This window comes from Lissotriton vulgaris, chromosome 6 (genome assembly GCF_964263255.1).
Source record: "Lissotriton vulgaris chromosome 6, aLisVul1.2, whole genome shotgun sequence".
Lineage (NCBI taxonomy): Eukaryota > Metazoa > Chordata > Amphibia > Caudata > Salamandridae > Lissotriton > Lissotriton vulgaris.
The window spans coordinates 807702989-807730097 of record NC_141694.1 but is presented as its reverse complement, the minus strand read 5'-3'; positions in this window follow the sequence as shown (position 1 = coordinate 807730097).

The window sequence follows — 27109 nt, the reverse complement described above, 5'->3', positions numbered from 1 at the left end:
CCAGACAACCTATTGATGTATAGCCAAAATTCAGCCTGTCTGCTTGGGGTGAACAGACTGAAGATGTGCCACCACTGGGAGTCGTCTTGTTGTCTTTTGAAGGTCCATATGTTTCTTCTGTGTAATTTTCTCACTGTCAGACGATTTTGGAGTGCTTCTCACACTTGTAGTTGCGATTGGCTTGTCTCAGACCCCTCTTGCTTAATTTAATTTTTTGCACCTTGGTTGAAATTGGCAGTATACCTTTTCTCTGTGATCAGGCCAGTGATTTGTGTTTTTTTGCAAAGCAGAAGATATATCTATTTTGTTCCACTTTAGTCTTCGCAAGAGCATGTGTGTTTCCTCCCTATTAGACAAACCCAGGAGGGTGATGTGTGGAAGACTGACTGTTTCCAGAGAAATAGCTGTGGCCAATGGGAGATGATCACTGGTCTGCTGCACTGGTTTTAGGAATTCTACCACTTGTTAGTGCAAGCCCTTGCACATAAAGAAGTGATCAATTGTTGATTTATTTTTTCCTTGTGAGTCTTTAGTTGCATCGTGGTTGACAAATTGTATCTCTTGTACTGACCATAGTCTTCAGGTGTTTAAAATGTATTCAGTAAATTTTCAGCATGGTCACTGGGTGATGGAGGGTTTGTTACTGTCCCCAGGTTATGAGTATTGAAGTCCCTGGCCATTATGATTCCACAGTTCGGGTAGCTGGTAAGGAACTCTTCGAGTGTGTCGACCAGGTCCCCCACCTTGCCATGTCTTGGTGTGTCTTTGCAGTTTAAATAAACATTCAAGAGTAGAATTGTTATTGGGAAACCGTTCAGTTTCAAGCCTTGCAGGTATAAGGCTTGGACAATGTCTGTGTTTATTGAAGATTTTGCTGCCATTATGTTAATGCCTAAGCTTACGTATATAGATAGGCCCCCTGATGGCCTTCCAAATGCATTGAGATTTTTTGCTGCGTGTTGGCATTCCATAAATCCTGGTATGACCAATGGGGCGAGCAGCCACGTTTCTTGGAGAAACAGCAACTCCCCGGTCTGTAAAAATTCAAAAGCAACTCAGTTCTGTAGCATGGTTTTTAGTCCATACACGTTCCATTAAATTACTGTTATGATCTTGTGCATTCTGCACACAGGCCAGTTGATTCTCTTTATGCTAGGAGCAGTTTGATTGTTGACCTGACCGAATCTTTGCAGGTCCATCCTGGACATATCTGTACGGCCCAATTTTTTCTCATTCAGTAATTTTACGCCCTGTTGCAGCACAATTAGGTGAGCAATCTATTCTTAAATTAGGGGGTGATATAGGACAAGGAGCTTGGTTTGTCCCTCTTAGGATGGACTTTCTTGGCGTCCGTGTATTCCTGTTGCTGGGTCTACCCATTAACAGGTATGGGTATTTTTCCTCTTCCGGTTTGTGTACACTGATCCCCCTTTTGCAAATTGGTCCTTTTCTTTCATGATCATTTGGGCTAATGTGTTGTTTTTTCATGTTACTCTTATAGACTCTCTTGTTATATTACTGCTCAGGACTTTGAATTGGACTTGAATTAGATCTTCTGTTTTAATGGGTGATGACTCTGGAATGTGTTGGAGGATTTTTAGGATGTTAGCCCTATTTAATATATCAGAACATCCACAGGATGTATATTCGGGTGTAAGGATTGTGATGTTATCCTCCAATTCCCTTTGTGCATGTGCCTTTTGCCTTGTGGTGGAAGAGTATGTTTCCGAGCAGTATTCGTTTGTTGTATTTGCTCTGGTGTCTTTTTGAGCAACAATGTTCTCCCATATCTCAGTGCTATTTGTTTTGAGGGAGAGGTGACCTTATTCTGTCCATATTGGCTGGCGGCGCATATTGCTCCTGTCTGTTTAGGTGCTGTGCTGTATGATGGCTCCCTCTACTATCAGTTTGTGGTGGAAGTTCAAGCCCTTGTAGGTGCTGCTTCCTTCCTTCATCAACCTGGCCGTCCCCGCAGCTTGATTTTGAAATAGTTGTGCTACTGGTGCTGTGATTAGCTGATCAATCCAAGGCCTGACAATGGGCCTAACCTTTTGAAAAATTGAATAGAGTAACTGAGACTCAAGGAGTTTTAGTCATTGGACCTCCTTTAAAATAGTTTAACGACCCTGATTGCCATCTGCTGCAAACAGGCGCAACTGTAGTTCCTTTGCACAGCGCCAGTGTTTGATGTTTTTTGTTTGCTTCTTCAGGCATTTTTTTGCTCTTCTGGATAGCAGTTTACAAGGTTCCACGGTCTCTTCAAGGTTATCCGCAGGTCCTGTGTTCCAGTATGAAATTTTACCTGTTGATGTCTCATCATAATGGATTTAATTTTGGCTTGTCGCTGGTGCCAGCTGGGAGGATGTTGGAGGGGTGTTTGGTCCTGTGCTATGTTTACTAGCTTGATTCTTAACGTAAGTAGGGGACTGAGCTTCCTGGGCTAAAGGCTACACCCGGATCTAACTGGGCCACCTCAGTGACTGTCTATGACACACTCTCAGCAGTGCCATCTAACATTAGTCGCAAATGTTGGACTCGCTGGACTCGCTGGGTAATGTACCCAGATTGCCCCTCTGGAGTCACAGGAGCAAGATGACCCGCTGCCGCCACCGCCCACTTGCCTGTGGTTGTCTCTCGTAGGTGCTGGAGTAAAGTGCAGGGGTGCAGAAGTGGGAGACTACGGAAGACTGTGACGAGGAGCGGCCGCAGCTCATTCGCAATCTCACCTCCTGCATGCTCTCCTGCATGCTGCGTGCTGGGTCTCTAGTGTCGGACGTTTGTATGTCCAATTTGCAATTTCTTCTGTTTAGTATTCGCTATTTTTTCAATTTCAAATCAGAAATCGCAAATAGGGATTTCCAAAATGCGAATCACAAATAGAATGCAGGAAGATTTCTTAATTCCGAATAGGCGCAATATGCAGTTTTAGGAAGCGCAATTACCACCAATTAAAATCAGGTGCAACCTAAATAAACCGGCCCAAAATGTATCAGGCCCTTTCACAATGGCAGCTTTATATGATCTGGCGAGGAGGATGAGGATTTTGACTGGTATGCAAAGAAGGAGACAGGATAAGATTTTTAGGTTCAGAGTCTGCTTGTTTACTAATTGAGGAGGAGATATTTGAGAACTACAGGCTTAGCAGTCAGGCCATTTGGATTTGATAGCTGATTTACATCCATGTCTACAGACATCAGCTGACAGAAACAATGTTATTCCACCGCATGTGCAGCCACTGTTTTGCCTACACCTGTTAGCCTCTGGATGTTACTAGGGAATAATAGCAGTAACAGGTGTAACCCAAAGTGTGTTGTCACATTTTTTCCATAGGTTTCTTGACATTATGTTGTCCTGAAATAACAATTACATTTATTTTCCTTTATCTTAGCAGGATTGCAACATAACAATGTTTTTTTTATTGGGTGGCACATTTTCCAAGTGTTATAGAATGTGTATACATATTGCTATCTGTCCACCATCTGCAAATTAATTAATTTTTTTAAACTGCACAGTCACTCCCTCAATATACAGGTTGTGTGTGATGCCTCCTAAATGATAACAGAACTTGCAGCCATATTTCCAGGCAACACACATGATTTCTATTTGTTCCACCACAGTGGGATTTATATTAGGCAGTTTCGAGGTGCTTTTTGCGACGGTGTTTTCAACTGATATAAATCGTATTACGCCAATTTTAGCTTCCAAAGTATTAATCAATAATAATGTAGGGTTATATAACTTTTTAGGTGCTAGTACATATACAATACATCCTTGGATCTTAACATCATATTTAAATCCATGTACAAGGAACACTCGGTCAGCAGTCAAACACTGCCACGAACTTTCTGTCCTACTGGACCTGCACAAACCAGATCTCTTATTTCTTAATGAGACGTGGTTCTGTGACAGCTCCCTCCCTTCCCTGTTAGCCGCTCTTCTGGCCACTTATTACGCGCTACGCACCGACCGACCCTCCAGCAAATCGGGCGGCGGTGTCGCCTTGATCGCCCGCAGAGAACTTGCCTTTCAGCCTCTAACTTTCCCCTCCATTGGCTCATCAGATTTCTTAGTCATCCGCTCCCTATCCTTTAAAGTTCCACTTACCTGCTTGCTCATGTATCGTCCCCCCCAACCCTCCCAAGTCTTCCTTGCCGGGTTTCAAGACCTTGTGGCCATCCTAGCGGTCAACCACTCCTCCATTGTGATATTAGGCGATTTCAACTTTTGGCCCTCTGACCCCGCAGAATGCTCTACCTCCAAAGAATTTTCAGACACCCTTCGTTCCCTTAATTTCGACTCTCACGTCCACTCCCCTACTCACATTCAGGGCCACATCCTCGACCAGATCTGGTCCCTTAACTGTCCTATAGTCTCCTTGTCCATCTCCCCCTGTTCCTGGTCCGACCACTCCTTGATTTCTTTTTCCCTACACCTTAGCCCAGCCACCAAGCCTTCTCTTCCCAAAAACTTCTGGGCACCCTCTTGGAGCCGGGTGGATGCGGTCTCATTGTCCGCCACACTCTCTTCCTCCAGCCCAGGCCTACTCGGTCTGTCTATTTCAGCACAAGCCGACTCCATCAACTCCTGGCTTCTGTCAGGCTGCGACTCGGTCGCCCCTCTCAGGCGAGTGTCCTCCAGACGGGTGAACGACGCTAACCGCTGGTTCAACGAGGAACTGAAGGCCTTAAAACTTACAGTCCGCCACACTGAACGAGCTTGGAGGCGACACTACTGCCCCAACCTCAAAGCTCAGTACACCACCCTCCTGTTGCAATATAAAAAAGCTATCCTGACCACTAAAACGGCCTACTTCTCTTGGCTGCAGAGAATCAGCCCAGAGAAATCTTCTCTATTGTCCACAATCTCGCTTACTCCGACAGAACTACCCTTAAGTCTCCCCCTTCACAGGCTCTTTGCGACTCCCTGAATACCTATTTCTTGGACAAAATCTCAAAAATCAAAGCTAAAATCCCCCCCCCTCCCCTTCCTTTCTCAACCCCCGGTGTCCATCAGCAGAGGCTCGCCTTGACTCGTTCCCCCTTCTGACTGAAGAGACCTTCCTCTCCCTTCTCCCCTTGGTCAAATCAGGATCCCCTCTAGACCCTTGTCCTGCTCACATCCTCAGGCACATCTACGCGACCTGTGTGCAACCACCTCTTACCTTTCTCAACAGCTCTCTGTCTCAGGGCGTCGTTACTCCATCCCTTAAAACAGCCATCATCGTTCCCATCCTCAAAAAACCTGGCGCTGACCCCTCCCCTCCTGTCAACTATCGCCCCATTTCTCTACTACCCTTCTTAGGGAAAGTACTGGAGCGACATGTGACCAGAGCGCTCACCGCCTACGTGGAAGATAACGGAGTATTAGCCCCCCGTCAGGCCGGATTCCGCCCGCTCACTCCACGGAGTCTGTGGTGTTATCGGTCCTCGACAACCTTAGAGCAGGCATGGACACCAACCTTCCCCAGGCCTTGGTCCTCCTCGACCTCTCCGCCGCCTTTGACACAGTTGATCATTTCATCTTACTCTCCCGTGTCAGGGCGGCCGGGGTCGGAGGTTCGGCCCTGGTCTGGTTGTCCTCCTTCCTCAGGGACCGTACCCAAGCGGTGCACCTGGGTGACTTCTCGGCGGACCCACGGAAGGTACAATGCGGGGTTCCTCAGGGCTCCTCCCTTTCCCCACTTCTGTTCAATCTGTACATAGCTCCCCTCATCTTTGCTCTTCAGCAAATGGAGGTCTCCGTATATAACTATGCGGATGACCTCCAGCTCATTTTCTCCCTGTCACAATCCCCTGACTCCATGTCAAACTTCCAATCTACTATGATCTTCATCCGGGACTGGATGAACTACAACTACCTGAAATTAAACCCAGACAAAACCGAACTGGTTTTAACAGGTGGTTGCTCCAGACCCTGGACCCCCCTTTTTTGGCCTACCTCCCTAGGCCCCCCCCTCCCCTTCTTCCTCTGTCAAAACGCTTGGGATCAAGCTTAACGATCAACTCACCCTGCACTCCCAGGTGAGCTCAGCGGTGTCCTCTTCTTTTCTTTCACTTCGCACTATCCGTAAGGTCTCCCGCTTCTTTTCTTTCTCTGTCCTAAAACTTATTGTCCTGGCAATGGCCATCTCTCGCTTAGACTACGGCAACGCTCTATACTGCGGCATGCCCACTTACAATATACGGCGACTACAGCTGGTCCAAAACCAGGCCGCCCGCCTAGTCTACAACTTGGCCAAATTCCATCACGTCACCCCACTCCTAAAGTCCCTGCACTGGCTCCCCATCCGGGAATGTTCCCAGTTCAAGATGGGCTGTAGAACTTTTCAGGCTTTAGTTCCTCCCCTGCCTTTATCTCCTCGGAAATTAAAGCCTATGCCCCCGCTCGGGAACTGCGCTCATCCTCCCAACATCTGCTGACAGTTTCCCCCTTTAGGCGTAAAAAGTGGGGAGGCTCAAAATTCTCCACACTCGCCCCTACCTTCTGGAACTCTCTACCGGCACACCTCAGATTCTCCACCCAATACTCTCACTACCGAAAGGCGTTAAAAACCTTTCTCTTTCTACAAGCTCTCCCACTATAAATCCTCCCTATTCCCCCCCTGACCATCCTGTTCTCTGAGGTTCAGTAAACCTTAGCGCCATGAAACCGCCAGGTGTACGCGCGCTTTATAAATGATTTAAACTCAAACTCACACTCAAGGAATGAGCTGAGATACAATTGGCACAAAAAAAAAACGTTATGCTCTGTTATTGAGAGGACAGTTGGAATACTAAAATGAAGTCTCAGATGTCTGCACAAAAGTGGAGGAACCCTCTAGTACTTTCCGAAAACATGTTGCAAAATCATAGCTACATGTACAATGTTGCATAATCTTGCTATGAGGAGGGTTCTCCACAAATCGAGACAGAATCGGATTCTAATTCTGTTACCACTAACACAACACAACTCGTGCTGTTGAGGGTAGCGCATGTCATGCAAAGACCACTACTAAGTATGTTTAAGGTAAGTGAAAAGTGAATCTGCAAAATAAAAACTACACTGCATGTTTCATGATGATTATAAATCAAAATATTCCTTTTATTCAGGACTATTAATAATTTTTTGTTGTACGAATAAAAAATATTCAGCAAAAATGATTTTCAATACTGTTCTATTTTTTTAAAACACACATAATAAGGAGTAAAGTGCTTAAGAAAAGACATCAACCACATTAGTGCTTTATTCTTCCTCTTCTTGCTCAACTTTTCACAGCGGTACCTGCCTGTGTAGTATCACCAACATCTGTACAGATGTATGTTAGCATGTGCCCCTTAGTTTTGAGACATACGGAATTGAGAGGCTTAATGCCTCTTCACAATCGCATATGCTTAATTCTGAAGTTCCTGATATAGATTTTCTAAGACAGATGTAACCTGCACTAAGCAATCTGCTGCATCACTACAGCAGTGACTCTTATCAGTTTGTATATTTACATTGTGCTTGGCTAAATCGGTAGTAGCCTGTGCCAGAGGGTTAATGAATCTGTTTAATATATAAAACTGCACCATGTGTTAGTGATGCCTACACCTTTCTGTTGTGTTTTCTTGTTGCATTGTTGTAACAAGTTGTGAAATAGTTCTCAATAGATTCAGTGAGTCTAGCAAAGTTTTATTCATTAAAGTGTTCTAAAAACTTTCTTGGCCATCAAGAAATGATGACATTGTGTCATTCTTTTTTGGGGGGAATTATGACATTGTGTCATTCTTTTTTTTGTTGATATTTTTTTTTTATTAGCCATTGGTATGACAAAGGTACAAGACTATAAAGTATTAAAGGAAAAACAAAAAAAGAATAACATTCACACACATGTTTAAAATGATCACATAATTCTAAATTAGAAAATTACTCAAGTGCGGAAAGAGAGGAAAATAATAAAGGAAAGAGACTGATCAAAGAGTGTGGGGAAGAAACGGAGAAGATACAGGGAAGAAGAGAGAAACAGTAAGGTTGCTGGGAGAAACGTCAAGGTGCATAGGATACAATAGTAATACTAAATGGATCCCATTGAAGACTAGGCTAGATCCTTCTGAATTTTAACCAAGAGCGGGAACCTCTGACCTTGGCAAGAGCTAAATCCTACTCATAGACCTGTCTGAGTACTACCCAGACTTCATTGACATTTAGGCTGGTAGTATTTATCCAGGCTTCTGCAATGCATAAACGGGCACATGCAATGACAATAGTGGCTAATGAGCTCTCATAACTGCCTACCTCGTGTTTAATCTCAAGAAAAAAATTATTTTCAGAAGGCTGGAAGTCATGCCCGAGGTGTAGTGTAAGGAAGGACTGAAGAAACATCATTCCAAAATATGTTTAGCCTCGCAAAGTCAATGAAAATGTACTTTAAGTCTGCAGCAAAAAGCTGACATTTTGGGCAGTACTTTTTGGCAGAGGGTTGGGATATTGCCTACTTAATGATAAGCTCCGGTGTATAGTACATCATGAAGATTGTCTGGTGCTGTTGTAATTTCAGATTGACAGTGGGTTCTACTCGATCAAAAGTGCCCACAGCCTGCTGTTATGTCAGTTTTTAGAAGACAACTTAATTTTACAGAAATCTGTAGGCTATCATCGCGAGCTACTGCGAGAAAATTCTGATGTGCGCCGCTAATAGCGCCTCTGCAGGAGCTCGCATATATTCCTGGCAGTATTTCCGAGAGACATGGCATAACTGATAGCTTCTGTCCCCATAGGAAATAGTCTCTTACTTGTAGATATTTTTTTAAAAGTACTATGCGAGATCCAAAACTCATCTTTTAATGCTGCAAAAGATCAGAACCCCTGGCGATCATACAGTTGTCCTAATTGGTGAATGCCTTTATGCTGCCCGGCTCTTCCAACATGATCCTGAAATATATCAGGGAGTGTTGGATTAACCCATAACACCGTGTACTAATGCAGCGAGGTCAGAAAATATTCTTTGCAAATATATTGCCAGTTCCTAGTGATATACTTGACTACCTTGAATCTGACACGTTTGTAGTAGTTGGGGTCCGAGGTCTTATATAATGTGAACCCGATGGGCGGTCCACAAGCTAGCTGGAAGGACAGTGAGGTCAGACCAGCATAGAGCCCATTCAGCAAGCTCTGGATCCACCGGATGAATGCAGCCCAATAAAAGACTTTGAAATCTGAGAGCTTAAAGCCCCTTTGTTTATAAGATAATTAGGTGAGCCTGGGGGCCCTCCTAGCACATCTATACCCTCAGATGAAAATACCTATGGCGCTCTCTGAATGCCTAAAGAGAGACCATGGGACCAGCAGATGAATTGAGTGGTATAAATATAGAAATGTAGGCAGTATATTCATTTTGATTATGTTACACCTTCCAAATATGCTGAGGGGGAGCCGATGCCAACTGCACAGTTTAGCTGAGACTGTTTTAAGGAGCGTCTCATAATTCAAGGTGACAACATCCTCTACTTGGCTGCTAGGACAGACACCTAGATTTGTAGCCATTTTTGTAACTCCTAGAGATATGGGCAGGGTATCAGTTTGGAAATGTAGGATTGTCTGAGTCTTGGCTAGATTTAGCTTGTATCCTGAAAAAGAGCTGAAAAGCTCAGCCTCAGGCGTAATACCGGCTATAGAGACGACAGAGTTGGCAGAAAAAATGGCAATATCATCTGCATATGCAGGCAGCTTAAGTTCCATACCATTGAGACACACTGGGGGGGGGGTCTCTGCACTTTGCAACAAATGCTTTAGGGCAAACAGTAAAGGAGAAAGTGGATAACCCTGCCGTGCACCCCTATGCACAGCAAAATATGCTGATGAGATGCGGTTCAGCTTGACTGTTGCTACCAGGTTTTTATAAAGTGTCTGTACCAAGGAGATGACCCGAGGACTGAGACCAAATGTCGACATAGTAAGCCAAAGTGCTTCCCAGTCTACTCTGTCAAAAGCCTTCTCTGCGTCTAGCATGATAGTCCCTACGTGTTTCTTTAATTTGTCAGATACGTTGATGGCTGCAATAGCTGGATTAATATGTGCCACGGTATCTCTACCAGGAATGAACCCATGCTGTTGACCAGAGACTAGCTGATGGATAAGGGGGGCCAGGCATGAGGCCAAAATATTAGAATTTTTTTGGGCATCCGTGTTGATCAAAGATATTGGGCGATATGAGCCTCTGTATTCAAGTGGTTTTCCCTTCTTAGGGAATACCACTGTACTAGTCACACTCCAAGATACGGGGACATCACCTGCATTAGTGATGCAGGTGATTCATTCTATGAAAACAGGTGCTAGAGTATTCCTAAAAATGTTATAGAACTCAAGTTTGATGGTATCTTCGCCTGCCGCCTTGCCAGAGGGTAGAGACTTGAATGCATCCTCCACCTCTTCTTTGATACATTTTATACTGGATCTAGCCTTCTATCATAGTTCTGAATAGCTAACAGCAGGCTGACACTCTTCCCATATTCATACCACAGTGTTTTATGCTTGTGGTAATTAGCGGCGACCTTCTCTGCTAGCGTTCTGTTTAACTTAGATCGTACTTCTAGGAGCCAGACTCTGATATGTGCCTGATACTCTGGATTGCTACGTAAGTGTCGAGGAAATGAACAGGCCTGGTGAGTCTCTCTGGCCCCCAGCTGCTTCTGTAGTAATAGCATCACGGATGGTGGTCAGATGTGATTTTAGGGCAGACCTCTATAAGTGCGTTTTTCAGTGATTCCAACCCCCAACCTACCCCTACTAAACCCACCCCCCTGTGCCTACAGAAAGGAATCATCCCCTTCCCTGCTGTCGCTGACTGACAGCCTGAAGAGAACAACCTCTTGAGCCCCCAACACCTAAACCCCCTCCGCCCAATCCCCCACCTACTTATACAAAATAATGTCTCAAAAAAGGAGAGAAAGAATATCCTGAAACAGCCTCTTTGTCCCCCCTTGCGTGTTTGGCCCTCTTATTTGCATTCATTAAGTGGAGTCAGGCATCTTAGAAGTGCTTGCTTAGCATCGGATTCAGTATAAAAGAAGTGCAAGTGTCCATCTTTGAGAATCTTGAGCAGGGCTGGCTCCTGCAGGAAGACCTGTGAGCAGACTGCCTTAAATGGATCCATTCGCTAGAAAAGCTTCCACCGCTTATCCGTTGTAGATTTACAAAGTTCAGATCTTACGAATATACAGATTGTGTCCAACTTAACAGGAGTTAAAAGTTGCCCAGGAATACCAATATTGGATGGGGATGGGATGACTTGGCTTGGTTCCCTTGTGAGTTAGAGGAGGGTAGTAGATGTGCCCCCTGGATTAGGGAGTCCATGCCCAATCCTCAAAATCTGGAAATGCTTGCTGGAATAGGCTGACTATGTAGGCCCGGGATCAGAGCCTTTGGGTGTACCAAAGACCCTCAAGTTATTTCGACGTTGTCGATTTTAAAGATCCTCAACTTTTGCCTGTAAGAACGTCATCTGAGTGTCTTGGGTTTTGACAAATCTCGCAGTGGTGGTGTTCACTTCTTCAACTGATGCATCCCGCTTTTGCAAGTCCAGAACTTCTGAGGACAGTCAGACAACCTTGGTAGTGACATCCACCAATGCTAGTTTAATCTCCCAGCTGTCGGCTTTGGCTTGGAGATAGTATTATTGGGCCTCAGCTCTCTGAGCAGTTAATGCCTGTAAGATCTTAGATAGAGAGGGACTGTCACATTCAGCAGATCAAAAGTCACCGGCGGGCCGCCCTTTCATGAGGTCATGTTGCTCCGTTGGTGGAAGAAGTGGAAGTGAAGCACTGGAGGGATTGGGGCCATGTCCAAAGTCCCATCAGAACTATCCAAGTGAACCAGTGGGGAAGCCGCAGTATTAAGGCAATCATGAGAGCGTTTTACTAGGCCCCCCACCTCAGGTGCTGTGATGTCTATATTGCCAGAGTTAGATTTTTGAGAGATAACAGCTTTGACCTCTTCTTTTGAAGCCACCCATTTGCGTGAGGGACTAGCGTTGGGACCAACCTTAATGCCACTCGAGGCAGAGTCCTTGAGTCACCCCAGAGACAGTAAAGGGGGATTTTGTGCCTCCATATCTTTTCCCTTCTTCAGCTCCTCTGGCACCTTTAGATCTTTTCCCCTTTAAAAAATTACCCCAATGGGGTACTATCCTTTGTGACATTAGAATCTGAGGCCTCCTCTGGATCAGTCAATTCTTTGTGTTGGACCAAGGGCTCCGAATGAGCGCATGTCCAAATGTTTGGGAAAGGATGAGTAGGATTAGGTTCCGATACCACAGGTGCCTCAGACCAGGGTTCATTTACTCCTAAGCTCAGTGGACTCAGAGACTCAGGGCCAGTGATAAAGTCAGGTTGTATATTGGGGTCAACAGTGTCCAGCGTTGTTTTGCTCAAGTTGCTTGTGCACAGTTGAAGTTGTGTGATTGGACCAGGTGGAGCACTAGACGATAAGAAAGAGCTGAGACTGACAGACTCAGGGCTGACATGGGCTATCTTTTCTGCACCATTGTGACCAACATCTTTTTCCGTGATATTCATATTTATGGAGGCGGGCTATTTTCCCCTGCTGTCCAAGAGACAAGGTTATTCTGCCGTTAGCAGGGTAGGCTGGGGGCCGTCTTTAACCCCCAGCCCTCCTGTACTGCTGTGATGAGGATATTGGCCATCTTGGATCCAGGGATGGAAGTCTCTGACCCACAGGACTGGAGCAGACCACCAGCCCTTCAAGAGTGCAGCAAGCAGACAATCGGCTTGCCGAGCTGGCAACAGAGGACTGCCTCTGAAACTGTAGCCGGGTCTTTGGCTGCTTCATATCAGAGTTCGGCGGGATCCCCACCAGGTACAAAGTTCACGCAGGCTGCTGTTGCTGATGCTGCTGCTGGCTCTTGAGTGCGGCCTCGTCCCTTCAGGGTGGCAGGTCGTTGTGGGGCCATACTGCTCAGAGCTGCAATCAGAGTCAGACTGGAGCCAAAGGCATGAGTAGAGCAGTTTGGACTGGAAGATAAATACGAACCCCTCTGGAGTCATCACGCTGACCTGTTAGAGTTTATGAAGCTGCGGAAGGCTGCAGAGCAAGGCCGACACATCCATCTTCAAGGTACCCACCATGGCCGCCCTTCAATAATTGTCCAGTTTGTTTTTTTCCCAGAAAGCTTGATTAATCTTAGGGTCCATTCCCCTCTCAATGAGTAGCAGCTTTTCAATCCTTACATTTTAGATGCTCTTGGAGGGAAGACACCAGGGGCAGAGTGTTAATTGGGAGAGGGTTACGGGAGGGTCTCTCCTAAGCGGAGTCAATCTGCAATCTTCCTTCCACCTGACGAAAATATTAATTCCTAAGACTGTTGATGCTCTCTAAGATTGTTGATGCTCCACATTGTGTAATTCATACACATTAGTTGGCAATTTACTGTCTTTATATTTTTAGTTTTCAGACACTGTAGAGACAACATTGAGGCTTCTAACCCCCTAAACAAATGTCTCTGAAGCATTGCCTGCAGCAAGGATTCCCGCATTACGAGAAGCTGTGGCATTGCTATGGCGCTGCAAAACCCCGCAATACATCTGTCTTCCTCTCAAAAATGTTGGTGTGCTTTCCATTACTGTGGTTGGTTCATCTGCCACTTCTCAGAAATCATGGAGCAGTGAAACTGTGGCTCTTCTTCTGGATGTTTCTTGATCTGTCTGTGTGGCAGGTATGTCTGCAAAACTGATGTTCAGCTTGGCGACCACTGCATGCATTGACGTTGGACGATGTTGCATTTGCCGAACACGGGAAGAAGCCGCCTATTGCGGAACACCACAAGATTATCATGGGAACTGCGTTGACTGTTTTGCTAAGTCTACATGTATAATATCAAATGAAGAATAAAAAAGAAATATAAACATGCAAATAAACAATTTGCCTTTGTCATTGTGATTTTGCTGGCTTATGGACTCTTCCAAATATCATGCCTTATTGTCCCCATTCATGTGCCTCTCTACCTTTGTGTTAGAATGTCTGTAAATCTCTTCATATCATTAGTGGCATCTTGCTCACTTTGTTTCTCAATCTGTTGTGAGACATCTGTGAGAAATACATAGATGTAATTTACTATACTGATTTTGTTTAGCATGTAAATTAAAACTAAATTGAAACTCTAAACTCCCTCTGCCCGATCCCCCACCTACGTATACAAAATAATGTCTCAAAAAAAGAGAGAAAGAATATCCTGAAGCAGCCTCTTTGTCTTCCCTTGCGTGTTTGGCCATCTTATTTGCATTCATTAAGTGGAGTCAGGCATCTCAGAAGTGCTTGCTTAAAACTAAATTGAAACTCTAAATGAACTTCTCTCATCACTGACTTCTTTGAAAGCAAATGTTTTTCAATCAAAACTATTATAAATGTGTTACTCAACATATAAAAAAACAATTACTATTGTTAATACAACTCCCATAATGCAATTCAAATGTAAAACAAGATTTAAAGTGAAGTTTGTTTCTAAAATGCTAAAAGTAAAAAATTATATTTTGTATAAATATAAAATATTCTTTGTGGAATGATTATGACATTTTTCCGGCCAAAGTTATTAGTGGTTTTGATGAATCTATGTTGGAAACACTGACAAAACTCTCGGCTGAATTTTTGCCTCTATCAGAGATTCCATGGGTGTTGGTGGTGGCTGCAGAGATCGTCATCTGCCTGGCCCATGTGCATCTGTCAAGCGACTTGCTACCTTCACTGCGCAAGCTTAAATCGTACTACATTTTCCTACTTTCTGGGATGGTACGCTGCGTAACACCAAGTGAATTTATTCTTTACAGGATGACGTCTAGATTTTGTGTTTTTTGTGTTCTGGTACAGTGAAAGAAATCTTACCAAAGAGCTTCTCACTATGAACAAACTGTGAGAAGTTGGCCCGATATGCAACGTTCGCTATTCTAGCGACCGCTATGTATCGTTCCAACGACCCTTATGGTGTTTGGTTGTAAGTCAACCTATAGACCAGCTATCCTAGTAGCGTGGATACGAGCAGTCTAAGGCTAAAGACTCGAGAGGGCGCGTTAAGCCAGCTGTTTACCACACATGTACCCCTTGAACACCCAGTGAAAGGACACCACACAAGTGTTATGAAAATAAACAGTATATTTATTAAGAATCACAACAGCCCTGTACTCTTTATGAGGACAGGGTACTAAGCACAAACCAAATCTCTTTAGCAAATACTTCAAGTGCACAATTAAAACAAGTGTCCGAGGACACGGAAAGATTAAGGTCTCGGGCGGACCCGATAAGGCAAGTCGGAAGCGAGGGACTCAGGACCCTAGAGTAAGGAGGCTATGCAGGCACCGAAATGCCGAGTTACCTAGCCACGAGGGCTGCGGCTGCACAAGTCTTACAGGCGTCGGGGTCTTCGCTGACGAGCCAGGAGCCGGAAGAAAAGGAGTTGCTGGCCGGCGACCAGTGCTGAATAGTTCGTAGAGATCCAAGCCTGGATCGGAGATTGATGAAACCTGAAAGCAGAGGGGACCAAGTTCGTACTACTAGCCAGTAGTCAGAGGGTACCAGGAAGGCACCGGTTGGCCGTCACCTCGACCAGGTGAGTGGGCGACGCTAGGCTCTGCAGTCTCACGGACCAGGAGGCGTTGTCGGCGACCACGGTGGAGGTGCGAGCTGTCCCACGAAGGATGATGCTGTCGGCGTCGCTGGGCCCAGGATGGGGCAACAAGCCGTGGCAGATCTCAGGGCCACGTGGTGGGCCTAAGATGGCGTCTTGAGTGGACCAGGAGGGTCCGGGGTGCTTTTCGCAAAGATGGAAGCAAGGGCCAGTCTGGAGCAACCAGACCAGCAGGGATGGTTCTCGGATGTCGTCACAGAAGGGCACAAGCCAGCGGCTAGTGACCAGACAACGTGCTGAGCAGCGAGCAGAAGGGCCCCACGCAGATCGTGGAGATGCTGGGAGACTGCACTTCGGTGCTGGAGCGGCTCAGGGTCGGGGCTTCTCGGACCCCAGAGCACTCACCAGAGAGTTACCTCGATGGTCGTGCTGGTTTTAAGAGCGTGCAGGTTCTGATGATGGCCGGTCCCTCGAGGTCTCGTCGCACCCACAGATCACAGCTGAGCTGATGACGTGGGTAGAGGTCAGAGGTGCCAGGGAAGCCGGTTCTCGTCGAGCTGGGCCGTCGGATTCCTTGAGGAAGGACTTACAGCAAACCGCAGAGTTCTTAGTTGGTGCCCGCTGATGCAGGGTGACTACTCCTTAGTCACAAGGGAGAAATCTTGAGAAGAGTCTTGAATGTCCTTTCGTAGAAAGTAGTTCTTGAATCAAAGATGATCTAATTTGGAAGGGTCCCCGCTCCGGTCTTTATTCTAAAGAAAGGGGTGGGTACATGACTAGGTCCTGCCCTAAGGGTGGGACCAGGAAGGGGGGTAGTTACACCCCTCTCCCCTGCCGGACTTTCCCCAGGCCAGGGCTGTCGCCCCTGGAACTGGTTCTAACCGGCAGATGCGTAGTGAGCACCGGGGTGCCACTCCGCAGTCACCTTCTCGCCAAAGCCCTACCTACCCAGAATACACAAACCCTGTCTGGGACGGTGCGAACACCGCCCTCGACAGGAAACCCTTTGTCCAAGTGCTCCTCGCTGGAAGGACTCCCAGCAGCAGGAGGTCAGACTCGTGTCTGTGGTGGCAGCATCCATTTTGTGGAGCTGAGGCTTCAGTTAACTTTAACCGGGGTTCACAGTTACGTACATGTCGTGTCCCTCTAGAAGGGTGGAATGCTAACCTCGTCGCCAGAATTGGTGAGAGGGCAGCACCCCGATTCGTATGACACCTTACTCGACATGCCTTGATAACGCGACACCGGAGTTACCGATATGGTACGCGTTATCATGGAACAGCTATTGGGTCTTGATTCCGCAAGCTGCAACCGGGCTCGGCTCGGGCCTGAACCTAGCTCACACGAGCCCACGCACTCTGCCTTCAGGATCGTTAAGGCCTGCCATAGGAGTGACTGATAGGAACTCGGGTGTCCATTGTATGGTTAGATATAGAGCTACTATACCTAAAGCGAAGGGTGGTTACACGTCTTCGCCCCAGCTGTCGCGCAGCCAGTTGTGTCAAATTTAGGAGGCCAGCCAGGGGTGGCATAATACATGCTTCAGCCCCTGGCGGCCCTGGGTACACCTATGCCCTGCGTTACGGGGTCTGATAAGGTGGCCCAGTACCAATTGGTAAATGCACCTAGGGTACATATCGTAATTTAGAAAGAGAACAGCCAGGCTGTGGGTCTGATTAGCAGGCCCACAGCCAGAGAAAGTCGTAAACCAGTGAAACAAAAGCAAAAAATCTGGGTGATCATAGGATTGCAGACCCTACTCTCCTACATGACCCCCCCCAAACGTCGGAACAATAAGCTAACCTTGACCAGGTGAGTCTTCTTGTTCTAAGTGGAAATATCTGGAGAGCCCATCGGCATTGCCATGATCAGTACCAGGTCTATGTTCCACTGTAAAGTCCATCCCCTGTAGGGAAATGGACCACCTAAGCAGTTTGGGGTTTTCACCCTTCATCTGATTTAGCCACAAGAGGGGCTTATGGTCGGTCTGAATCTTGAAGTGAGTGCCAAACAAGTATGGCCTCAGCTTCTTCAGGGCCCAAACCACAGCAAAGGCCTCCCTCTCAATAGCTGACCAATTCTTCTCTCTAGGGGTCAGCCTTCTGCTTATAAAAGCAATGGGCTGGTCTTGACCATCAAAATTCAGTTGAGAAAGAACAGCTCCCACACCCAACTCAGAAGCATCTGTTTGGACAATGAATGGTTTGGAGTAGTCCGGACTCTTGAGGATAGGCGCCGTGCACATGGCCTGCTTTAGGTCATCGAATGCTTTTTGACAGCTCGCTGTCCACTGAACCTTTTTTGGCATTTTCTTACTTGTCAGTTCGTTTAATGGTGTCACAATGGAACCATAGTTCCTGACAAACTTCCTATAGTAACCAGTCAGGCCCAAGAAAGCTCGGACCTGAGTCTGGGTGGTTGGAGGAGCCCAGTCCCTGATTGACTGTATCTTGCTCTCCAGTGGCTGAACCTGACCTCCACCTACAAGGTGGCCCAGGTATACAACCTGTGTCTGCCCTATCTGGCACTTGGTGGCCTTGATAGTGAGACCTGCTGCTTGCAGTGCCTCTAACGTCTTCCGCAGGTGGACCAGGTGATCCTCCCAGGTGGAGCTAAAGACAGCGATATCGTCAAGATACGCCGCACAGAAGTCATCCAGCCCAGTAAGGACTTGATTCACCAACCGTTGGAAGGTGGTAGGTGCATTTTTCAGACCAAAGGGCATCACCACGAACTGATAATGCCCACCAGGGGTTGAAAATGCGGTTTTAGGCTTGGCGTCCTCAGCTAACCTGATTTGCCAATACCCAGCTGTCAGGTCAAACGTACTTAAGTAGTTGGCCGAAGCCAATCTATCGATAAGCTCGTCTGCCCTTGGTATTGGGTGGGCGTCAGTCTTAGTGACTGCATTGAGACCCCTGTAGTCTACGCAAAACCTCATCTCTCTCTTACCACCCTGGGTGTGAGGTTTCGGCACTAGAACTACGGGACTAGCCCAAGGGCTACCCGAGGGTTCAATGACTCCCAGCTCCAACATTTTCTGCACTTCACTCTTGATGCAGTCTCTAACGTGATCAGGCTGCCTGTAGATTTTACTCTTGACGGGCAAGCTGTCACCAGTGTCAACCTCATGGGTGCACCAATCGGTCTGACTGGGTGTTAGAGAAAACATATGTCTGAACGACTGAAGAACCTGTTTACAGTCGCTCTGTTGATGTTCGGAGAGGCTGCCACAAAAGACAACACCATCTACCGAGCCATCGTCAGGATTCTGAGTGAGCAGGTCGGGGAGAGGGTCACTCTCCTCTTCCTGTCCCTCATCTAGGGCCATGAGCAAACTCATGTCCTTCCTGTCGACATATGCTTTTAGCCTGTTGACATGAAGCACCCTGTGGGGGCTCCGGGGAGTTCCCAGGTCGACCAGGTAGGTGACCTCTCCCTTTTTCTCCAGGATGGTGTAGGGCCCGGACCATTTGTCCTTGAGTGCTGCTGGGGCCACTGGCTCCAACACCCACACCTTCTGTCCGGGCTGGTAAACAGTCAAGACAGCCTTTTGGTCATGCCAAGCTTTTTGGAGTTCTTGGCTGGCCTTAAGGTTTTCAGATGCCTTTTCCATGTATTCAGCCATCCGCGAGCGGAGGCCAAGCACCTAGTCCACTATGTTGGCTGCAGGCTTTTTGAGAGGTCTCTCCCATCCTTCCTTCACCAAACACAGGGGTCCCCTTACAGGATGCCCGTACAAAAGTTCAAAAGGGCTGTAGCCAACCCCCTTCTGCGGGACTTCTCTGTAGGCGAACAAGAGGCAGGGGATCAGGACGTCCCATCTACGCCGAAGCTTTTCCGGTAGTCCATGAATCATCCCTTTTAGGGTCCTGTTGAATCTCTCAACAAGCCCATTGCATTGTGGATGATAGGGTGTAGTGAACTTGTAGTTAACACCACATTCCTTCCACATAGCAGTTAAGTAGCTCGACATAAAGTTTGCACCTCTGTCGGAGACGACCTCCTTAGGGAAGCCCACTCTGGAGAACACTCCAACTAGGGCTCTTGCCACAACAGGTGCTGTAGTGGTCCTAAGGGGAATAGCTTCAGGATACCTGGTGGCATGATCCACTACCACCAGTATAAACTTGTGCCCTGATGCTGTAGGTGGTTCCATGGGACCGACGATGTCGATCCCCACCCGTTCAAAGGGCACCCCCACCACAGGCATTGGTATAAGGGGGGCCTTTGTCGTGCCACCTGACTTACCACTGGCTTGGCAAGTGACACAGGAGCAGCAAAACTCCTTGGTATCTTCGTTCATGTGAGGCCAGTGAAAGTGTGAGACAAGCCTGTCCCACGTCTGTCTGACCTAAGTGACCTGCTAAGGGAATCTCGTGGGCCAAGGTAAGTAGGAAACCACGCTGAGACAAGGGTACAACCAGCCTCCTGGTCATGCCAGGCTTGGGGTCTCTTGACTCAGTGTACAGGAGTCCATCTTCCCAGTATACCTTGTGGGTACCTGTGGCGTTCCCAGCAGCCTCAGCAGCAGCCTGCTGTCTGAGGGGTTCAAGAGAAGGGCAGTCTAACTGGTCCTTCCCCAGGTCTTCCCTTGAGGGTCCCCCTGAACCCAGGAATTCAACTTGATCAAGTTCGAATTCCCTAGGCTCAGTTTCCCTCAATTCCTGTAGGTCAGCCTCCTCTGAGACTTGATCCTCGACCTGGGGCAAGGGGGAAGGCGCAGCCTTAACCCTACTGCTCTTTTTCTTGGGAGGTGTCTGGTCCGTTGTTCCAGGATCCAGCACCTGTTCAGTGGGGCATTTCCTGACCTGTGACCTAGTCACAGCGAACACATGTGCTGGCAAACCTAACATTTCCATGTGAGTCCGGTGCTCCACTTCTGACCATTGTGACGACTCCAAATCATTGCCCAACAAACAATCCACTGGGAGGTCTGGACTAACTACAACCTTCTTTTGGCCAGTTACCCCTCCCCAGGAGAAAGCTACAATTGCCATACTGTGATTGGTAGTGACATTGCTTGCATTGGTCACCAGGAATTCTGTACCTGGCATGATCTGTCCAGGGTCCACAAAGTTAGGCGTCACCATGGTGACGCTGGCACAAGTGTCCCTATAGGCCTGAGCCATCTTTCCATTTATGAAAGGCGTCTGTCGGTATTTGCCCAAAGTATTGGGGCTTACGTCAGGGGATACGTCCGCGTCCCCTGTACTGACAAGGACAGCCTGAGTGAGTGTGCCAACTAAGTTGTCACGCCCCTCAGAACCCAGGGTTAACCCTACTAAACCCTTGGGAGGCGCACTACCACTGCTGACTGTACTAGGGGGCACAGGTGCCTTAGGGGCTGCAGTGGCAGGAGTCTGCCCTCCTCCTTTCTTGGTGCACTCACTAAACCAGTGAGATTTACTTTTACAGTACTGGCACCATCTTTTGGATTGGCCTTCTTTCTTCTTTTGGGGAGCCTGACCCCCACCCTCTTTGGGTTGTTGGGGACCTGTCGAAGACTTCTGGTCATTTTGTTCCCCTTTAGAATCTTTACCCTTCTGGTCTGCTTTCTTCTGACCACCTTGATTCTGGCCCTGGTTCTGTTTAACTCTTGTACGAACCCATCTGTCTGCCTTCTTTCCCAATTCTTGGGGAGAGGTCAGATCCGAGTCGACAAGATGCTGATGCAACAACTGGTTCTGACAATTGTTTAAAATTTGTTCTCTCATCATCAAATTATACAATCCTTGATAATCAGTAACCTTACTGCCCAGCAACCAGCCCTCAAAAGCCTTAGTGGCACAATCGACAAAATCAGACCAATCTTGAGACTGCGTTTTCTGGGTATCCCTGAACAGCACCCTGTACTGCTCAGTGGTTAGGCCGAACCCTTCAACGAGTGTATTTTTCAAGATTTGGTAATTGTTAGCATCCTCCACCCTTGTGGTGAGGAGCTTGTCTCTTCCTTTTCCTTCAAAGGAGAGCCACAAGATAGCTGCCCACTGACTCTGGGGAACACCCTGCACAGTGCAGGCCCTCTCCAAAGCAGTAATCCATTTGTGGATGTCGTCCCCTTGTTTAAAGGGGGGCACTATCTTACCAAGGTGTTTCGTATCGAAACTCTTTTCCCTATTACTAGGTACATTGCTGCCACCAGTGGGGACTGCCCCACTTAACTGTTGCTCTCTAGCAAAGGCAAGCCTCTCTTTGGCCAGGGCAAGTTCTTCCCTTTCAATCCTTAGATTGGCTGCCCTTTCCTTAGCTTCGTACACTCTCCTCTGAGGGGACGTCATCCCTCTCTGAGACGAGTTGTGAGAGCCATTGGTTTGAAGGGATCTGCCAGAGCCTCTTGACAGAGATCGGGCTCGTCCATTCCCAATGTTAAGCTGACCTGATAGTGGCCCCAGGGGTCCCCCAGTACCGCTATCATGTTTGCTTAAGTTGGACCTGCTTAGTCTGACGACTTCTACCTGTCCCTTATCTGCCTCATCCCCAGAGAGATCCTCATCCTCATCCTCCTCCACATCTTCGTTCTCAGTGGCGAGGTGGATGAGGTCAGGATCGTCTCGGGTTCCCTCGAGGGGAGGCATGTCTCCTTCTGGATTAGAAGAGCTACGAAGTTTCTCAGCTCTTCTGGCATCATAAGTCTCCAAGAGACCAATCAGAAAGGACGTTGTGGGGTTAGACCCCTGCTGAATCTTCCTGGAGTGACACAGTCGTCTTAACTCCTTGAAGCTCAGCACAGTATATCCTGAAGAGATGACCTGTGGAGGGTCAACTGACACAAGGGGAGACCCAGAGTTTCCTCCTTTGTCCGACATACTGTTTCTAGTGTGGTGTAAGTGATGCACCTACCTACACTACGTGTTTACCTACTGTACCCTTGCTAAGAGTTGTAGCCAAGGTGTGCTAAGCCTTGAGGAGCTACAACAGCTGGTTCAGTAGAACTCAGAGTATTCTAAGCTTTTAGTTATATGTACTAACAGTACTTGTGCGATCTTTCAACAAGATATTCTTAGGATACGTGTGGTAAAACAACAGCAAGCTCAAATCCCAACCGCTGCTCACCAATGTGAGAAGTTGGCCCGATATGCAACGTTCGCTATTCTAGCGACCGCTATGTATCGTTCCAACGACCCTTATGGTGTTTGGTTGTAAGTCAACCTATAGACCAGCTATCCTAGTAGCGTGGATACGAGCAGTCTAAGGCTAAAGACTCGAGAGGGCGCGTTAAGCCAGCTGTTTACCACACATGTACCCCTTGAACACCCAGTGAAAGGACACCACACAAGTGTTATGAAAATAAACAGTATATTTATTAAGAATCACAACAGCCCTGTACTCTTTATGAGGACAGGGTACTAAGCACAAACCAAATCTCTTTAGCAAATACTTCAAGTGCACAATTAAAACAAGTGTCCGAGGACACGGAAAGATTAAGGTCTCGGGCGGACCCGATAAGGCAAGTCGGAAGCGAGGGACTCAGGACCCTAGAGTAAGGAGGCTATGCAGGCACCGAAATGCCGAGTTACCTAGCCACGAGGGCTGCGGCTGCACAAGTCTTACAGGCGTCGGGGTCTTCGCTGACGAGCCAGGAGCCGGAAGAAAAGGAGTTGCTGGACGGCGACCAGTGCTGAATAGTTCGTAGAGATCCAAGCCTGGATCGGAGATTGATGAAACCTGAAAGCAGAGGGGACCAAGTTCGTACTACTAGCCAGTAGTCAGAGGGTACCAGGAAGGCACCGGTTGGCCGTCACCTCGACCAGGTGAGTGGGCGACGCTAGGCTCTGCAGTCTCACGGACCAGGAGGCGTTGTCGGCGACCACGGTGGAGGTGCGAGCTGTCCCACGAAGGATGATGCTGTCGGCGTCGCTGGGCCCAGGATGGGGCAACAAGCCGTGGCAGATCTCAGGGCCACGTGGTGGGCCTAAGATGGCGTCTTGAGTGGACCAGGAGGGTCCGGGGTGCTTCTCGCAAAGATGGAAGCAAGGGCCAGTCTGGAGCAACCAGACCAGCAGGGATGGTTCTCGGATGTCGTCACAGAAGGGCACAAGCCAGCGGCTAGTGACCAGACAACGTGCTGAGCAGCGAGCAGAAGGGCCCCACGCAGATCGTGGAGATGCTGGGAGACTGCACTTCGGTGCTGGAGCGGCTCAGGGTCGGGGCTTCTCGGACCCCAGAGCACTCACCAGAGAGTTACCTCGATGGTCGTGCTGGTTTTAAGAGCGTGCAGGTTCTGATGATGGCCGGTCCCTCGAGGTCTCGTCGCACCCACAGATCACAGCTGAGCTGATGACGTGGGTAGAGGTCAGAGGTGCCAGGGAAGCCGGTTCTCGTCGAGCTGGGCCGTCGGATTCCTTGAGGAAGGACTTACAGCAAACCGCAGAGTTCTTAGTTGGTGCCCGCTGATGCAGGGTGACTACTCCTTAGTCACAAGGGAGAAATCTTGAGAAGAGTCTTGAATGCCCTTTCGTAGAAAGTAGTTCTTGAATCAAAGATGATCTAATTTGGAAGGGTCCCCGCTCCGGTCTTTATTCTAAAGAAAGGGGTGGGTACATGACTAGGTCCTGCCCTAAGGGTGGGACCAGGAAGGGGGGTAGTTACACCCCTCTCCCCTGCCGGACTTTCCCCAGGCCAGGGCTGTCGCCCCTGGAACTGGTTCTAACCGGCAGATGCGTAGTGAGCACCGGGGTGCCACTCCGCAGTCACCTTCTCGCCAAAGCCCTACCTACCCAGAATACACAAACCCTGTCTGGGACGGTGCGAACACCGCCCTCGACAGGAAACCCTTTGTCCAAGTGCTCCTCGCTGGAAGGACTCCCAGCAGCAGGAGGTCAGACTCGTGTCTGTGGTGGCAGCATCCATTTTGTGGAGCTGAGGCTTCAGTTAACTTTAACCGGGGTTCACAGTTACGTACATGTCGTGTCCCTCTAGAAGGGTGGAATGCTAACCTCGTCGCCAGAATTGGTGAGAGGGCAGCACCCCGATTCGTATGACACCTTACTCGACATGCCTTGATAACGCGACACCGGAGTTACCGATATGGTACGCGTTATCATGGAACAGCTATTGGGTCTTGATTCCGCAAGCTGCAACCGGGCTCGGCTCGGGCCTGAACCTAGCTCACACGAGCCCACGCACTCTGCCTTCAGGATCGTTAAGGCCTGCCATAGGAGTGACTGATAGGAACTCGGGTGTCCATTGTATGGTTAGATATAGAGCTACTATACCTAAAGCGAAGGGTGGTTACACGTCTTCGCCCCAGCTGTCGCGCAGCCAGTTGTGTCAAATTTAGGAGGCCAGCCAGGGGTGGCATAATACATGCTTCAGCCCCTGGCGGCCCTGGGTACACCTATGCCCTGCGTTACGGGGTCTGATAAGGTGGCCCAGTACCAATTGGTAAATGCACCTAGGGTACATATCGTAATTTAGAAAGAGAACAGCCAGGCTGTGGGTCTGATTAGCAGGCCCACAGCCAGAGAAAGTCGTAAACCAGTGAAACAAAAGCAAAAAATCTGGGTGATCATAGGATTGCAGACCCTACTCTCCTACACAAACATTTTCCTTGGTAAAGACCTCCAACTCCTTCTCTGAAAACTTCATCTTGTGCATTCTAGCAGCAAGATCTTTAGCAGCATCTTCTGTGGGCATTTTTAACTGTTTGCAGCCAAAACTTCCCAAAATTCCAATAAGAGTCCACAGCATTCACTCAGGCTACAGAGCACTAGGAGGTGCATGTATTTGAATGCTTCTTTATGGTGATGTCCCCGTTCCGTTTCCAAAAATCTACTTTTCCAATTTGTGATTTCCTAAAACATATTCACAATTTTTGCGATTCCCTATGAGTGAATCGCAAAATCGTGATACAAATCTAACTGCTTTGCAAATTATGAAAATTGATTTCAAACATTACCACTAGTAATTACTAGCGATTCGGATGAAATCACTGTTTGGAAATCACAAAACGTACGTACATCTGGCTCACTCTGTTGTCTGCTGCTTCTTCCAGAACATATAGGATGTTGTGCTCCAAACCACAATAATGACTATCATCTTCATATACAAGTATTCCCATAATTATTTAGCTCATGAAAAATAAGGAAAAATAATTGCACTAGCAAAAGTGAACATGCAAATTTACGTACTGAAGCTGCATCTTCATTAGGGCCTGCCTTGCACAAAAGCACATATTTTAAGGAACAGTGGTCCTTAGCTTAATCTGAATCATAGAACGATAGACATACACAAAATACCATGGATGTCCTTTGTCCAGCCGGACAGGATTTTTTATTATTTTCAAAATCTTTAAAATAGCTCAGAGGGTCACGGTGTACAAGACAAAACAAGAAGGGAAATTATATGCAAAAACGTACAAGGTGGTCCGTACTAGTATTCAGTTACACAGAATTGATTCTATTTTAAACACACCATTGTAAAGGCTTATTATAACATTGTTTTGTACATATGGTGCTCACTGGTGGACGACGTTTCGATGCCACACTTTAAAGACAGGGCATCATCATCAGGACAAAAATATAAATCATGTTTGTCTTATCATACTTTCAAACATTTGCATAAATGTCATTAACTTAATGCACATATTGAAAATTATAGGGAGAAAACAAGGGAAAAAAATTGAAAAAGGAGTTAAAATGATAGGCATGATACTGAAACACATTTTGAACGACATATTCCAATGGTGAAAGGGGTATCTATGGACCGTGGTGTTTTAGTCAGGGGACCATGCTTCAATTTGTCGATAAGAAACTCGAGTGATAGTTGTGAAGTGTTCTATAAAGGAGTGTTTTATTACAAGTGAGAAAAATACAAAAATCGGCGCAGTGATGTTGTGAACATATTGCATACAACGTGCTTTGAGGCGCAGTGATGATTTCATGGCCAGAGACAAGGGGGGCTAAGGAACAATTCTTGATGGGGTACCTGGTGATCGGATGGTACAATCTAAATTAGATTGAAGCCCGGAGGCCGTTAAAAGGTCGCTGGAGGCTGGTGGAAACAGAGAGAAGAGTAAATACTTTATGCATTTCTTCTGTCAGGGCTAGGGTAAGCGAGTCCCGCATGTGCAAAACCTATTGTTCCTTTTGTTATACATATAACGGAATGTACGAGCAACTTGTGTATATATTTTTCACAGAGCCAGCGTGATGAAACCAAAGATCCTCTGAACAATGTTGCTGGAACACTTTATTGAACATTCTCATGATGATATAATGACAATTTTAGACCCCTGAAGAAGGGTCCTATATAGACCCGAAATGCATTGGGTTTTGTTTTTGATTTACACTACGTATTTGTGAAATAAGAATATATTCATTGCATTATGAGTTCAATTTACTCATGTATTTTGTTGCTTAGTTCATTTATGGTAAACACTGCCTTTTCATAAATTGTTGATTCAATATAGGGATGAAAAGATTGAGTGCATTGCTATGCGTCTTTGTCAAAGAACTTTGATAACAGAATTTTTGATGATTATTGCATAAATTGTTTAAATTTAAAATACCGTTCTGG